A 12,500-nucleotide genomic window follows, 5' to 3' on the forward strand; every position below is an offset into this window, starting at 1 on the left:
GGGACTTATTGAACCATATGTATGGGCATATATATATATATATATATATATATATATATATATATATATATATATATATATATATATATATATATATATAATATTTATTTATTTCACGTAGTAGTAAGTACAAGTCGCTTCTTAGTGGTCCGTGTAGTACCAACACTCTTACAACATCCGTCACTGCCTATATATAGCCGTACTCTGGAAAAACCCACATTTTAAAATTTGGCCAGAAAACTCATCCTCCAAATATCGATCGATTTAAATGACCTCATCTTGGCAAAAGACTATCAAACCTGGCACTTCGCGAAGTCCCAGGTTTTAAAGTTTTAAAAATAAGATGAGCGTCATTAAAATCGCTCGATATTTGAAGGACGAGTTGTCAGGCCAAATGTTAAAATAATGTGGGTTTTTCCACAATACGGCAGTATAGTATAGCCAGGATCAGTTATACCTGTTGAGTTGCGTGGGGTAATGCCTATCCAAAGACCAGAGTTTTTTAACCTTCAATGTCACACTAATATTGACTACTCTGATGATACATCGTACCGTTGAACCAGCGACGTCACATACACAATCAAACGGTTACACGCGCGCGCACTCACTCACACACAACGTACACACACACACACACACACACACACACACACATATTGTCGTTACAGAATTAAACTGATGATGACGATGATGATGATGATGGCGACGGCATCATCTTCATCATTATCATCATCATCGTCGTCGTCATCGTCTTCGTCATCATCATCATAATCAACAACAACAACAACAAAATCATGATCATCTAGTCTTTGCCACAGATTAATCTCCTTTCAACAAAAGTTCGTCTCTGTTACTGCTTTCTTAGTTTTTTTAAAAAAACCCTAATAAAACCCCCCCAAAATCCCCCCAAAAATCGGTAATCACCGACAAGGGGTTAAATCATCATCATAGAGCCACGAGCGTCCCTAATTCCCACTTGTCATCCATGAATTGAAAAATACCAGCGAGTTAGGATTAACACGTCACGCCCGTTTTCATCCCCGGGCTTGAATCAATAATTTGGCAAACTGTATTGACTGGCCTTTTCTAAGGCTAAGACTCCGATGTATGTTCACACGGAGAGAGAAGAAGAAGAAGATTGCTCTCCCTTATCATTTCTGATACATTGGAGGTTTATACGGCTTTAACTCTCTCCTTACCAGTCATTTTCAGAATTTTCACCGAATCTTTGCTCCCACCCAACAGAAAAATAGAATAATCTTACTCAACCAGAAAAGCAACAAAGTTTCAAAGTTTATTCAATCTTAGGCTTTCGCCAATAAATCAACAATTTGATGCCAACATACATGAAAGTGGAAAAAAAAGAAAAAAAAAAGGTAAATGGAACCAAAAAAATAAACTGATACACCACACAAAAATACAACAATCGTTATAACATCAATACGTTCAATAATAATAATAATAATAATAATAATAATAATAATAATAATAATAATAATAATAATAATAATAATAATAATAATAATAATAATAATAATGATAATAATAACAAGTACAAGATAATAATAGCAACAAGTACAAGATTCTATACATAATATCGTTCAGCAAAATGAGCTCTACAAAACAGTATCAAGTTTATATAGCTATAACAACAAATTTTCTTAAAATTTTGTGATGTGCACAAGAAGTCAGACAGATGAAATTGTTGGTTGTATCGTAACGAATGTGACGATTTTCCGATGGTTGGTAAGGAGAGGGTTAAGGTCTTGTGCTATGTGACAAGACAATCTTCTGGATTGTTCCCTGCTTCCAGTCTGGCTACGGGGCGTAGCGAAGTTGAGTAGCTACTTGGAAAAAGGCCATTTAATTTACTCACATTCTGTCACCGTACTTACGTGTAAAATGAGTACCTGACGGGTAGCAGCTTTGTTTCTGTCAAAATTTTAGATTAAATAAACCCAACACCACCCACCCCCCCCCCCCCCCCCCCGAACAAAGAAAACAAAAAAAAAACCCAAAAAAACTAACAACAAAAAACGGCAAAAACAAAAACAAAACAGAAATAAGAGACAATACCAAACAAAATGATACCCCAAAGAAAAAAAAACAAAACAAAAAAACAAAAATAAAACAACTCCACCTAAAACAAAAACAAAACAAAACACAATCCCCCCCCCCCCCCCCCCAAGAAACCCAACAAAAACAAAACAACGAAATCAGAACAAAAAAAGCACACAACCCCCCCCCCCCCCCCCCCCCCCCCCCAAACAAAAACACATCTCACAGTAGCGCCTGACAGTTGTCTCATCTGCATGTTGTCTGTTACTGATGGCTTGGTTCCCATGCTTTGATGACATAATTTAGTGGATATTGCCCTTTACTGTACGTATATAAAATCTCACTTGTTTTTATTTAGATGGCCAAATGTTTAAATAAATCAATACGTGTCTTTCAGGAGTACGCCAGTTATTGAATGGTTAATGAGTAAAATGAATACGGCTTTTTTTTGCTTTTGAAAGTGGGAAAGACTGAAATTTCTTATTTCTGATTATTTTTACTTGGAATTAACTTTTCAAAATCTGATTCATCACGTCTTACTTAAACGTCACCTTACCAAACTCCCCGAAGAGCTAAGAAAAACTGCATTGTGCCCTTCGTACTAAAGTCACAATAAGATCTTGACAGCCTCAAAACTCTGGTCCGGGACCGTGACCAATGGAAACAATTAACAACTTGGATGGAGAGAGCAACTCATAGTCAAAGAGGTTTTTAAAAAATCTGTGACTGAATCACACAATTCCCAAGAATCGTCATTCAACTTTCGAGGCTTATTACTTACTTACTTCCTTTACTGACCAAACTTTGGTCACCTTCGATACGATGCGGCAATTATCTCATTCTTTTTTCTTTGTACATCACTTAATTTTAAAACATACATTTATTATAGCTATAAACACTCGACGCTGTATTGTAGAACTCATTCTGCTGAACGTTATTATGTGCGGCTATGTGGTCTAGTGGTATGACACTCGCTTTTGGACCAGAAGGTCTTGGGTTCGAGCCTCGCTCGGCGCATAGTTAAGTCCTTGGAGAAAGCTCTTTACTGACATTCTCTCATGTACTCGGGTGTAAAATGAGTACGTGGCCGTTGACAGCGTTGTCTCTGTCCGAAAAAAAACTGTAACAGGCGTCATGTCCCATGTTAAATTTTGCTGTTGGTCAGAGACCCATTGTAAAGCGGTTTGAGCACATGTAGTGGATATTGCGCTATATAAAAGCTCAATTTTTAAAGCTCAATTATGTATAGAATGTGCTTGTTGCATTTCTGTTTGAGTAAGAACTATTCTATTTTTGTGTTTGTCGGTGTGAAGTTTCAGACCAAATTCTGAAAATGGCTGACAAGGAAAGACTTGAGAAGACCGATTTGAGGTTGTCGGTCACATGTGTTGTTATTATCTGCAAATTGGATCTATCTCACAATACAGTGGAGTCCATATAAAGTCAACACCACCGACCAGAATGATTGGCTTGGCTTTAAGCAAGACTGACTTTATCCGATTTATCAACGTAAAACACTTAGATAAAGAACAGCAAATTTGAGACGATCAAGAGTGTTGACTTTTAGCAGAGGATGGTTTTAAGAGTGTTGACTCTATGCATATTCCACTGTATTTAAATTGATAGTACGTGTTGTTTATATCAACTGGGAATAAAAGAGGAACTAAGATGCTACCTTGTGGGGCACCGACCTTTGTTTATAAAGGGGCTGATTCAGTATCGTTAAATAGTTATCCTGTTTTATTTTAAACTTTTAAACATAAAACAGTATTCTGATTTTCTTTTCATAGAACAGTAAATAAATGTAACGAATAAATCAGTAAATGATTAGATAAATAGATGATTAATTTAATGAAAGTAAGAATAAATAAATAAATAAATAACCAATAAATAGCCAATAAAAATATAGATAAATAAACAAATAAATAAAACTTGAATAAATAAATTAATAAGTAAATAAAGAGAGAGAGATAGATAGATAGATAGATAGATAGATAGATAGATAGATAGATAGATAGATAGATAGATAGATAGATTAGATTAGATTAGATTAGATTAGATTAGATTAGATTAGATTAGATTAGATTAGATTAGATAGATAGATAGATAGATAGATAGATAGATTAGATTAGATTAGATTAGATTAGATTAGATTAGATTAGATTAGATTAGATTAGACAGACAGACAGACAGACAGACAGACAGACAGACAGACAGACAGACAGATAGTCAGATAGATAGATAGATAGATAGATAGATAGATAGATAGATAGATAGATAAATAAATAAAAAGTAATAAATGGATTAATGTATAAAAATGTCAATTATTTTTCGTTATAGAAATTCCAAATCTGTGTTAAATCTCACCTGATCTTCATTTTCTCACAGCCCACTTGGCTACAATTAATTAGAAAATTAATTAAAAAAAAAAGAATGATATTGACATAGCAGAGCTATATTCGTACAAATCCGTCATGACACCATATTGTGTTAGACTCTCGAGTGAAACGTGTAGCTGGAATCAAGTCTGAAATATGGCTAATATTTTGTGATTTTTGAAAATTGGAATTGACCGATAATGTCATGGACATTTTGCCTCTGATGGGCTGGAATTTCCTGGACAAGGACATGACTGCTCAATAGAACAAACCATCATATGTCTTTTTTCTCTTTTCATTTTTTTTTTTGTCGCTGAAATGACCAGAAAGCGTCGTAAGGACCCCAAATACCGTACAATTCCTGAAATCAAACAAACCATCATATGTCTTTCTTTTTTTCTTGTTTTATTTTCTGTCGCTTAAATGACCAGAAATCTTCGTAAGGACCCCAAATACCGTATAATTCCTGAAATCAAACAAACCATCATATGTCTTTTTTTTCTTGTTTTCTTTTTTGTTTTCTCTCGCTGAAATGACCAGAAAGCGTCGTAAGGACCCCAAATACCGTATAATTCCTGAAATCAAACAACCCATCATGTGTCTTTTTCTCTCTTTTTTTTTCTTTTCTGTCGCTTAAATGACCAGAAAAATACTAACGAAAGAGTGAAAATGGAGAGGCTTCGTATGGGAACAAAACAGACAATGGACGTTTCGGGTACAAACCCTTCGTCAGCACAACAGTACACAAATAAACGAGGAAAACAAATAAAATATACTGAAAAATAACTTGTATCGTCTGTACTCAATTCATATTGCAACCACCATTGAGTTCAGACGATACAAGTTATTTTTTATTATATTTTATTTGTTTTCCACGTTTATTCGTGTCATGTTGTGCTGACGAAGGGTTTGTACCCGAAACGTCCATTGTCTGTTTTGTTCCCATACGAAGCCTCTCCATTTTCACTCTTTCGTTAATATTTTACGATCACCGGCTTCAGGCTGCCCCTACCGTTTTCTAAATGACCAGACAGCGTCGTAAGCAAGCCAAATTCCTGAAATCAAACCATCATAATATGTCTTTGTTTTGTTTCTTTTTTGTTTTTGTTTGTTTTAGTTTTCTGGCGCTTAATGACCAGAACGCGACGTAAGAATCCCAAATACTGTCTGATTCTTGGTTGTATATTTTTACATTTTTGTGCATTTGCATATATTATCTATGTATGCATTGTCGCCATAGATTCTCAACCTTGTGTTTTATATATTTTCATGCATGCCACGTCTGTAAACGAATTTCCATTTTTTTTTTATGAATAAAGTATATCTTATTATTATTATTCCTGAAACCAAACAAACGATCATATTTTCTTTTTTTCTTTATTTTTTTCTGGCGCTTAAATCACCAGAAAGCGCCGTAAGCACCTCAAATACCGTATAATTCCTGAAATCAAATAAACCATCATATTGTGTCTTTCTTTCTTTTTTTTTTCTTTATTTTTTCTTTTTTCTTTTCTTATTTGTTTTTTTTTTGTGAGCAGCTCTTCTTTCCTTTTATATATAGATAGAATGAAGTTGACATCACTCGAGTCTTTGTTATTGCTTTTTGCCATCCGCGTTTATGAGTAATTCTCACTCAACTGTATTAACCAGACTATAAAAAGTTCATGGTTACACATAGTTCTGTGTGTTGGCCCGTTATACTTCCGAATGGCAATGTTGTGAGCTTCTTAGCCATGCGCATACTATCTATATATATTTTTTTGTTTGTTTTGTGGTTTGTTCTCACTCTCATTAGCTTTTCAAAGTGGAATGCGACATTATTTTTATATTTGGATGCGGTGGGAATGAACAGCCTTTATCCAAATATTATACTGAGTCGTAGAAAATCGATCGGGTCTTTATACTTGATACCGTCTCCGATTCCGATAATGCCGATAAAATCAGGGCCGGCTGGCGGAGTGGAGGTAATTGCGATTGCGATGAGGAATGAATTGTGAGCTGGGCGGCGGCACCGAATCTTTTCTCGCCCTCCTCGCTGCCGTCTAAGCCAACCAGCCAGCCGGCAACAGTTTCTTGGGCTGGTTTTTATTATTACTACATTACATTACAATGCCACCTCTTGAGATTGTGTCTCTGTTTCCATGTGACAATGCTGGATATTAGTTCTCGCGCTGCTCGTTGAAATTCGCGTTGGTATATTCAGTTTTCTTTTGGTTTTCATTTCATTTCACCCAAGTTGGTTATTATTGAGTTGTTTTATTTAAGTTGTCAAATGAGAGAGAGAGAGAGAGAGAGAGAGAGAGAGAGAGAGAGAGAGAGAGAGAGAGAGGGAGAGAGAGAGAGAGAGAGAGAGAGAGAGAGAGAGAGAGAGAGAGAGAGAGAGAGAGAGAGGTTATGACCTTTTAATTGTTTTAATAATGCCCTAGTGTCGGATTTAGTGTGTTGATATTCGGTGCTCTTTTGGTTATTCAAGGAGATCATCAATATTTAATGTTTTTCAATATTTGATGTTTTCACGGGAGTTGGTCGTCTCTGAGTTTGAATAAAATACTTCCAAAATGACCTTTACCCGATTGAATTGTGCAAGTGTTTTGGTGTTGATGTGCAGTGAATGGCCTTTCGTTCAATCGGCGTTCAGTCTTCAAAAGTTCTAACCGGTTGATTTAGTTTGTGAATACATTCAATTACATACCAAAATGCGGAAATTAAATTTTCACACCATCAGAGAAGAGTTATTCTATATTCAAAATTGATTCTAATATTATTGTAGGCGTTCCATAACGACCATCATACCTTCACTAACCGCTCATGTTACACCACGTGACCGCAATTAAAAAAAATTGAGGTTTTATATAGCGCAATATCCACTTAACGTGCTCAAAGCGCTTTACAAGGGGTCCCTGGTCAACAGTAACATTTAACATGTAGGACGAGACATGACGCCTGTTAGGCGATATTACAATTTTTCGGACAAAGACAGCGCTGTTAACGGCCAGGTACTCATTTTACACCTGAGTACGGTGAGAGAATGTGAGTAAAGAGTCTTTTCCAAGAACTCAACTATGCGTCGAGCGAGGCTCGAACCGAGGACCTTCAGATCCGAAAGCGAGTGTCATACCACTAGACCACATAGCCGCAATTCTACCACCATTTATCATTTAACAACAGTTCCGTCATCTGTCGTCATCCACCATCCATCTATAATCAAATCATGTGACCAAAACCTCGCCATTCCCGCATCACGTGACGAAAACTTTGCGATACTCTGAAATAACACGCAATTAAAATTTTGGCCAGTAAACTCATCCTCCGACTATCGATCGATTGAAACGACCGACCCTCATTCTGGCAAAAATTGTCGAACTGTGAAAAGTTCATGACAAGATAACGGTCAATTTAATAGATCGATATTTGAAGAACGATTTGTTTTTTGGTCAAAATTTTAAATACGCGTTTTTAAAATAGTACAACAGAATTCCCCTTCGCCTGTCCAACTTTCATTGTGTAGGAAAAATATGACCACCCTTAAATCCTTTGACCGCCATCTAACAATCTTTTATAATGTGAATCCCGCCATCTTTCATTATTTCAGCCAAATCCCATCTTTCATCATTTCAACTCAATCATCATATTATTATGACTATGACCATAATTTAATCATCACGTATCACTTGGTCACTTGGTCTCATCTCTTCCATGGTGTGCTCACCGTCTCGCTATCTATTATAGTGAAATGGGACCGCAATTCTACTTACTTACTTACTTACTTATCCGAACCAGCGACCACCTGAGCTCTTGCCCTTCGGTCTTGTGCCATGACGTAGACCGCAATTCTACCAAAGTCTTATACCGTAGCCATCGTTATGTTATAGCCTGACACTGAAATCCAAAAAAACTGGCAGTTTGACGTCATTATTTGGTTTTTGCACTGCCTAGTGAGTTGTCGTTAGTAGAGCTCATGGAAACAAGTTATTTCATTGGTTGAACTATTGAATACAACTCACGAATTGTTTTCTTTTGTGGCAAAAGACTGGCATTTTGACGTCATTTTTTGGTCAGGATCAGGCCATAACTTTACGAAGGCCACGGTTATACCCGAGACCTCTTTGGGATTTCAATTTTTAACATTTTTTTTTTTTTGTATGTTGGAGGTAATCCATATCCATTTTCCGGCCAAAATAAATAAAGGATGTTTGGCCACTTTTTATTATACGACCTGGTAAAGCAAAAGACCGGTACGTGGACGATTAGGGATCGGTTTTACGACACATCTATCCGTAAATAAGGTCCTTTATTTATCTTGTCCAGAAAACTTACGTCCTGGGTGGGGTCCTGACCTCCCATAGTGGGCAGGGAGGCACTTACTGTGTCTTCTATCCCCCTTTATCTTCTTTCCAACATGCTTTCGGTCTTTGTCTTGGGATGAAATTACTTGGTTTTGTCCTGGCACTGGCCGGATACCCTAGCTGGGAGAGAAATTGTCAAATCCATAGTTAGTTTTGGGAGATGATATTTTTGTCCTTGTAAATCATCTCTCTGTTTTCACTGTATTATGTTTTATTTAAATATTATATATGATTTATAAACATTTGAGTATATTCCTCATAGTGGGGACCTGTGCTTGTGTCAGGATGAGACATTTAGGTAATCTCAAACTAAGTACACTGATAGTGTGCTCTTGGAATCTAATCTGATTCCTATTTGAACTAAATTCCCCATTGTCTTACCTTTTCTTGGGTGCTTTAATTGTAATTCTAGAACTTTTTACTATCCCATTTTCTTCCTTTTTACTGGCACTGACCTTAATGTGTTGCAAGCGCCGTAAAACCATTAAAAACAAAACAAAACAAACAAAAACTTACGTCATACATATTTATATTGTTATGAAGATGACTCCTGGGTAATGTAAATGTTGCTGCTCGAAGCTCGAAGAAATATTGATGTTTTGTTTATTCATCTTAATCTTAACAACGCCGCTACCACATATCATTCGTCTGTAGTGTTTAATTTATTTGTTTTGTTGATAAAGAAAGGGGGGACAAAAAAAGTCCATATTATCTGTTTTCGTATGTTAAATTGAAGCTTACATTTAATTTCACATTGTTTTTTATGAAGCTGACTCTCAGTATATCTTTTACCCAGGACGTTTGAAGTATCGATTTAAAAATGTGGGCAGAGCGGTCACTTTCTATGTCTTCTATTCCCTCCGGTCCATATAATGTGTACGTCCACCCCCCCCCCCTCAGGTCCTGGCGGGAATCCTTAGTTGGGAGGGAGACAGTCAAATGTAAAGTATCTGTTTTTGAGAGATAATATTTTCCCCTTGTAAATCATCTTCTCTATGTACCTATTATAGTTATTAGTTTTGAATGCATCCTTTATAGCGGGATTGTTTGCTTGTACCTCCATGAGAATAGTCTTCAACAGTCGTGACGTCACTTCCCTCGTAATGAGCATAGTAACTTAGTAACTGGTTCTAACCTATCGGAACAATGGCGGACGCCCTTATGAAATACTTCTCCGAAGGGCATAAAAGTGCATCCAGAGGAGAAAAACATTATGAATCTGATCATGTTTTGACTTTTATGCATTCCGATCACACGACATTTGAAAGGGTTCTAGCCAGCATGAAGAATAAAAAGTACCGATTTTCTTTGTTTAGGACCAAACTGCTTGTTGCTGGGCGGACGTGACATCAGACTATTGAATCCTATTAGGATAATGTCTAAATAGGCACATCAGTGGATAGTTCGTGGAATTCTCTGTTCCCTATTTATTTGAACTTTGATTTCGTCTTTGGTTATTTTAACTTCAGATCTACAACTTTTCCTCTACTTAATGGCGCCGAAATGATCGCAAGTGTCGTTGTCGCCGTAAAACCCCTAAAAACAACAAGCAAATTCAAATGCTGTTGTTATTGTTGTTGTTGTTGTCACATAATGGATCTTGCAAGGAAAACGTTTTCTGACCACCACATCGATAAAGGCCGGTTTATTTTGTCCGTGTACAGCAGCATTCTGGGAAACCGTCGGACATGTGAACGGACGATGAGGTGTTGGGTTTCACGTTAAGTCCACACCCTAATGGGTTTCCATTAAGATGTTCCACTCGGCTGGAGTTGTTCGAATCGATCATTTTGTTTCATTAACTATTGATGATAATTTGGTCATTTTACATACCTTCGTGTAGCTTCGTGTTCGTGTGGTCCCCTGGAATGAAGCCATTGGGCCTTTTCCGGATGTTGTCTGACGTCTTTTGTTAGGAGCTAGACAGAGGGGGTGGGGAAGGGGCGGGCGGGGATTGGGGGGGGGGGGGGGTGCAGCGTTCCATTGTAGTCTTTGCTTCGTACCTTGGAAAAAACATTGTCTTGGTTCGACTCCCAGCCCGCCCCATTCTGTATGGCCTTGACCAGGTCACCCTGCCCTTGTCAACCTGGGGTAATTTAGTCTTCATTTGAAATGTAGGTACAATTGGATTCAGTAGTCTGATGTCACGCCGCCCGGCAACGGCGGCCATCTTGGTTCTAAACAAAGAAAATCATTACTTTTTATTCTTCACGCTGGCTAGAGAACTTTTCATATGCCTTGTGATCAGAATGTGCAAAAGTCAAAACATGATCAAATTTATGTGTTTTTTTTCTCCTCTGGATACGTTTTTATGCTCGCCGGAGAAATATTTCACAAGGGTGTCCGCCATTGTTCCGATAGTTTAGAGCCAGCGTTACTAAGTTACATTGCGTCATTAGGAAGGAAGTGACGTTACGGCTGTTGAAGCGTATTCCTTTAACCGTTTGAGTCAACGGAAACATGTGCTCGTGTCTGGATTGGACTTTTTTTCTTCTCTCTCTCTCTCTCTCTCTCTCTCTCTCTCTCTCTCTCTCTCTCTCTCTCTCTCTCTCTCTCTCTCTCTCTCTCTCTCTCTCTCTCTCCGGGATTTCAAAATAAAACACGTGAATCGATTGGTCTTAGAGCCTTTTCTGTCTCAGGTTTAAACAAGACCAGCTGAGAGGGGTTCCTGGCCTCCTATAGGGAATGAGATTAGCGGAAGAGTGGCGTCCCTTGATTGGACATCACCTTACAGAGAGAACGTCAACATGGTTTTGCGCATGCGTTTGTCTCGTCCTCGCTTTCGGTGAAGTGTCTCCGGAAGCGAGGACTAGAGACCCATGCGCACAACCAACATGACTTTCTCTATCTCTCTAATAACTTTTCCGCCGGTGACGTCCAATCAAGGGACGCTACTCTTCCGCTAATCTCATTCCCTATTGTGGGCTCACGAGGTCTGGAATTGAAGCCAAAATTTCGTAATTCTTCGATTTTTTCGTTCGTCGTAGTAGGCAGGTCTGTAAGAACGATCCAAGGTTAGTACGTGGTAGAGAGCTTTCCTTTCATCTCTCTAGCATTGAGATTGGGTAGCAAGGTCAAACTCAGATCAGACGATAGTTCCCTTGCAATAGGCTTCTTGTTTTTGTTATGTTATAATATTTTGGTGAAGAGATGATTGGTTGTGAGATTGGATATTTTAGATATTAACTCAAAGAAGATTTAAAAACAATGACGCCATTTTTATTGACCGGTAAGGGAGGAACAGGAAGTACAGAATCCCTTGTTTATTTTCATTAGATTGTACATTTCGTAATTCATAAAATTATCATTATTATTATTAATACATTTATGAACAAGGTACAGATGAGTTTATACTTAACAGTTTTGTCCCGCCCTAAATCTAACAAGCAATACGTTAAGTTTCAACAGTCGTAACGTCACTTCCCTCGTAATGACGCATGGTAACTTAGTAACTGGCTCTAAACTATCAGAACAATGGCGGACGCCCTTATGAAATATTTCTCTGACGAGCATAACAGCGTATCCAGAGGGGAAAAAAAACATATGTCTGATCATGTTTTGACTTTTACACATCCCGATCACAAGACATACGAAAAGTTCTATCCAGCATGAAGTTAAAAAGTACCAATTTTCTATGTTTAGAACCACGATGGCCGCCGTTGCTGGGCGACGTGACAGACTATTGAATCCAATTATGGCGTCGTCACGCTTTAGAAAA

At 37.6% G+C, this 12,500-nt stretch overlaps 1 protein-coding gene across 3 annotated transcripts in view; it reads left to right on the forward strand.

Moving 5' to 3' along the window:
* LOC144978084 (oxysterol-binding protein-related protein 8-like) overlaps positions 1 to 12,500 on the forward strand; it is a 125,680-nt gene that overhangs the window by 50,563 nt on the left and 62,617 nt on the right. Inside the window, exon 1 of one of the 3 annotated variants that reach the window (XM_078923641.1) lies at positions 6,512 to 6,629. The exons of the other annotated variants lie outside the window; for them this stretch is intronic. The gene's annotated coding sequence lies outside the window, so the exon portion shown is untranslated. Of the gene's footprint in view, positions 1 to 6,511; positions 6,630 to 12,500 lie in introns of those variants that run through there. 3 annotated transcript variants of the gene reach the window in all.

Source organism: Berghia stephanieae, chromosome 8 (genome assembly GCF_034508935.2).
Source record: "Berghia stephanieae isolate SIO BIC M18660-M18661 chromosome 8, UCSD_Bste_1.3, whole genome shotgun sequence".
Classification (NCBI taxonomy): Eukaryota; Metazoa; Mollusca; class Gastropoda; order Nudibranchia; family Aeolidiidae; genus Berghia; species Berghia stephanieae.